Raw genomic sequence first — 4,682 nt, forward strand, 5'->3', positions numbered from 1 at the left:
GTCAGAGACAGTGCGATTGGCACAGGACAGAGTGGAGTTTAGGCCTGTTGTACATAGGATCACTATGAGTCGCAGGCGACTCGACGGCACATAACAACAACAACAACAACATGTATATGAAAACTGGACAGTGAATAAGGATGACAGAAGAAGAGTTAATGCCTTAGAACTGTGGTGTTGGAGAAAAGTACTGAATATCTCATATCCCACTGTCTGCCAAAAGAAGAAAGAGGCATGTCTTAGAGAAAATACAGCCAGAATGTCCTTGGAGGCAAGGATAATAAAGCTTCTTCTCACATACTATCCATTTACAAAAGTGTTTCATCACTCAAAACCGAAACTTAGCATCCCTTATGCAAAAATCCCCTTTCCTCAGACCTTGGTAACCACTGATAAAATTTGGTCTCAATATATTTCTCTATTCTAGCTATTTCATTTTAAGAACAATACTTTATATTGTAAGACTGTTCAATATCTGTTCTTTGTTATTGACTTATATTATTTAGAATAATATTTCCAAGGTTTATCTACTTTGCAGCCTGTATCAGATTTTCATTTTTCTTTATGACAGAATTGTCACATTTTATGGATTGTCTAAGTAGGAGGAAACTAGACATAAGGGCATAGGGCCAGGAGCATCTCTCTGAAAGGGCCAGAAGGAGTAAGAATAGCACAGCCCCTCACTGCCCCGGAATAGAAAGTAAATAAAGAGCCTATAGCCCAACCTCATGGTGCCTCTGGAGCCCCATCTACAGCAAGAGGTTCTATTTGTTGCTGACTCACTGTTATGATACTAACAATAGGATTCATTAGGAGTTGAAGAGCCAGGGGAGGCAAAGAATATGACCCCAAACAAACCCAGGTTTTAGCCCAAGTTTCAAGGCACAATTCATCAATAGTCCAGGCTCTGATTTCAATTCAGCAGTCAAATTGAAATCATCCAGCAAGGTTTGTTTCCAAGTACACTAGTATTCAACAAGTTATAAGTCACCTTCTCCTTCAAGCATCTGGCAAGAACAGCAAACACCTTTAACTGTATTTCAGGGCTGCTGTGTTTACCATTTCTCCACAGCAATGCTGCAGTCACTCCACCATCATCACCAGGGTCTTACTACCTCAAGTCTTGCTGCCACAAGTCTTGCTTACCTCAAGACTTGTTATTCAGTGTGGGAAGCACTTTCTCTTATTCTAGTCCCACAACTATTGATGGTTTGCTAGCATGCTGATTTTCAAAACCATGAATCTGCAGTTAAGGTAGCTGGGGACCAGAGGTGCTAACTGTAATGGCTAAGGAAAGGCCAACTTTTAGGCTAAATCAACACAGATATACTAAACTTTGTCTACCTATTCATGTACTGATGGAGATTTGGACTGTTTCTGCCTTTAACTATTGTAAATAATTCATCAGTGAACACTGACATACAAGTATCTGTCGGAATCTTTCAATGTTTTCAATTCTTTGGGTATGTATTTAGGAGTAGAATTGCTGGTCCCTGAATGTGCTCATCAGGTTGTTCCAAGAAATTTGGAGGATAGCTACCTGGTCAACTGACTGAAAGAGATTCATAATTATTCCCATTACAAAAAAAAAGTGATTCAACAGAATATGGAAACAATTTAACAATATCATTAATGTCAGATGCAAGCAAAATCTTGCTGAAGATTGTCCAAATACAACTAGAACAGTACATCAACAGAGAACTTCCAGAAATATAAGCTGGGTTTAGAAGAAGCTGTAGCACTAGGGACATCATGTCAGATGAATCGTAGCTGAAAGCAGAAAATACCAGAAGGGTGTCTATTTGTGTTTTATCGACTATGCAAAGGCATTTGACTATGTGGATCAGAACAATTGTGGTTAACATTGAGGAAAATGGGAATCCCAGAACACTTAATTGTGCTCATGCAATACCTATACCTAGACCAAGAAGTTGTTGTCCAAATAGAGCAAGGGTATGCTACACTGTTCAAATTAAAGAGAGTGTCAGGAATGTATTATTTCCCATACTTTTCCAATATATATGCAGAACAGATCATTCAGGAAGCTGGACTTTATGAAGAAGAATGTGGCATCAGGATTGTAAAAAGACTAATCAACAACCATATTACACAGATGACAAAACCTTACTCACCAAAACTGAGGAGGATGTGAGGCATTCGCTGTAGAATATCAAAGACTCCAGCTTTCAATACGGATTGTAGCTCAATATCAAGAAACAAAAGTCCTGGAGGCCATGCCTTCTGAAGGGTCAGCTCGGCTGCCAGCCATGGGGGAGGCCGAGGTGGGTGGTGGCCATGCTGCAGGCAACAGGGCCCGGCAGATGCGGCCACCAGCCCGGCCGAGGAGACAGTGGTGTGGAGCCCAGAGGTGGAGGTGTGCCTCTTCCACCCCATACTGGGCCACAAGCCAGGCGGTGTGAACCGACACTTCCACAAGATTTGTATCCGGGACAAGTTCAGCCAGAACATAGGCCAGCAGGTCCCATCCAAGGTCATCTGGGACCACCTGATTACCACCATGTACGATATGCAGGCCCTGCATGAGTCCGAGATCCTTCCCTTTCCCAATCCAGAGAGGAAATTTGTCCTCCCAGAAGGGATCGTCCAGGGGGTCTGAGAAGGAAAAGTGCTAATTGAGGAGGAGATGAAAGAGACCAAAAAGGACATGGGCCCCCACAACAGGGCTGATGATGGAGGTTTTGGGAAAGCCATGGAGAAGTCCAGCAAAGAGAAAGAGACCTCCTCAGACTTGGGATACAAGGAAGGGGCGGACAAGCAGAAGTGCAGCCAGTCACTGACATGGTCCTGACAGCCAACAGCAACCTCTCTAGCCTCAGTGCTGCCAAGCATCGCAGGACGTAGGCAGCCATGGGATCGGGACACCAGCTGGTGACACCCTCCTCTGTGCTAGGGACACAGTATTTGGCAGGGAAGCAGACGAGATTTTCACAGTGCCTAATGAGACTCTGAGGAGGACCACAAGGGGAGACTCCAAAAGACCAGGGACAGCTGATCTCAGACCTCGAGGGCTGCGGGAGGTCTCCGCTGGCCTTGGCGCCCTTTGCTTCCTGGGCTGCCCAGAGGCCCAGGGCCAGGAGCAAAGGTTTGAGCGGCAATAAAAACACCATTTCTCTTCTGTCCTTAGCATAGCCACTACAGGCTGATCCCGCCTCTTTCCTTGTTTATCCATGGCCTAGAGCCTTCATCCTGCAGAAAAAGTACCCATCAGAGGCCACCTCAGACCCAGCGTAGTCTTGGTACCCCAACGGAACCTGCACACGACCTTCCGTGCTCACTTGCACTGTAACACACAGATAACTGGGCAGTTGTTCTCTCAATTTCATTTTGAAGAAGACTGTTTTGCTAGAGTTTTATATGAAAACAGCCAGAGAAATTAAGCCTGTGTTGTATTCTCCCCACCCAGAGGTTCTGTTTTAAAGTGATGAAATGCTTTGTGCACCACTTTTTTTTATTGCCACATATGGAGAATTTATAGCGTTATTTTTGTATTTTCAAGTATTCTGCTAAGGATGGGAGTAAACACATCCGGGGGTGGACATAGTCCAGAGCCTGGAGAGGTGTGCTTCTTCTCTGACTGCAGGCATTAAAAAAACCTAAAAAAAAGGAATAAGGAAAGGAGGGAGGGAGGAGGGAGGAAGGGAGGGGGAAGGAAGGAAGGAAGGAAGGAAGGAAGGAAGGAAGGAAGGAAGGAAGGAAGGAAAGAAAAGATACAAAAGTCCTCACCATCACGCCAGTAAGCAGTATCATGATAGAGGGGGAAAGGTGCTTTGTTCCACAATAAACACCTTGACACTAGCAGTCAGGAAATCAAAAGATAAGTTGCACTGGGGAAATCTACTATTAAGGAACTCTCCAGGGTTCTGAAAAGCAATAATGTCAATCTAAAAACTAGGGTGCAACTGATCCAAAGCATGGTCTTCTCAATTGTTTGCTACATATCTGAGAGCTGAATGACAGAAGAAGAGTTGATGCTTTTGAGCTGTGGTGTTGGAGAAGAGCATTGAACATATCATGAACTGCAAAGAGAACAAATAGATCTGTCCTGTAGAGAGTGAAATCAGATTGCTCCTTAGAAGCAAGGACTTTGAAACTCCACCTCATGTTCTTTGGGCTTATTGTCAAGAGGGGTCAGTCCTTGGAGAAGAAGAGCATCCTGCTTGGAAGGACAGAGTCAGCATAAGAGAGGAAGACACTGGATGAGATGGGTTGACACAGTGACTGTGACAATGGGGTGAGATGTGTCTGAACCTTGTTCTCACTGTCTCAGATGATGAAGTTAGCTCAGAATAGAACAAAGTTCAGAGTCATTGTTTATAGGGTTGCTATAAGTTGTAGTTGACTCAATGGTACATAACAACAATGACAATATCAGTGGTAATAGGACATCAAGCCTAAAAAGGTGAAGCGTCAGCTAAAGAGAGGAAGATCCTCAAGGATGTGGATTTATACAGTGACTGTTACAATAGGCTCAAGTATTTGAGATACAGTGGGGGTGGCACAGGATAGGGCAGGGTTCAGATCGTGTTCATACAGTTGCTATGAATCGTACTCAACCTGACAGCAATTAACAACAATAACGTGCTAAAAGACCTCATGATGGGGAGAGTGGGAATGCAGAGAAAGAAAGAAAGACCCTCAATGAGATGGGTCGACATGGTGAC

The 4,682-nt window shown here is 44.0% G+C and overlaps 1 pseudogene; it reads left to right on the top strand.

The window, feature by feature from the left end:
• The first annotated feature begins 2,267 nt into the window (after positions 1-2,267).
• LOC102865630 lies at positions 2,268-2,862 on the top strand (annotated as a pseudogene).
• Positions 2,863-4,682: the final 1,820 nt, after the last annotated feature.

The sequence above is a fragment of the Elephantulus edwardii genome, unplaced genomic scaffold (assembly GCF_000299155.1).
Source record: "Elephantulus edwardii isolate Elephantulus edwardi_28Jun2011 unplaced genomic scaffold, EleEdw1.0 scaffold00037, whole genome shotgun sequence".
Taxonomy (NCBI): Eukaryota; Metazoa; Chordata; class Mammalia; order Macroscelidea; family Macroscelididae; genus Elephantulus; species Elephantulus edwardii.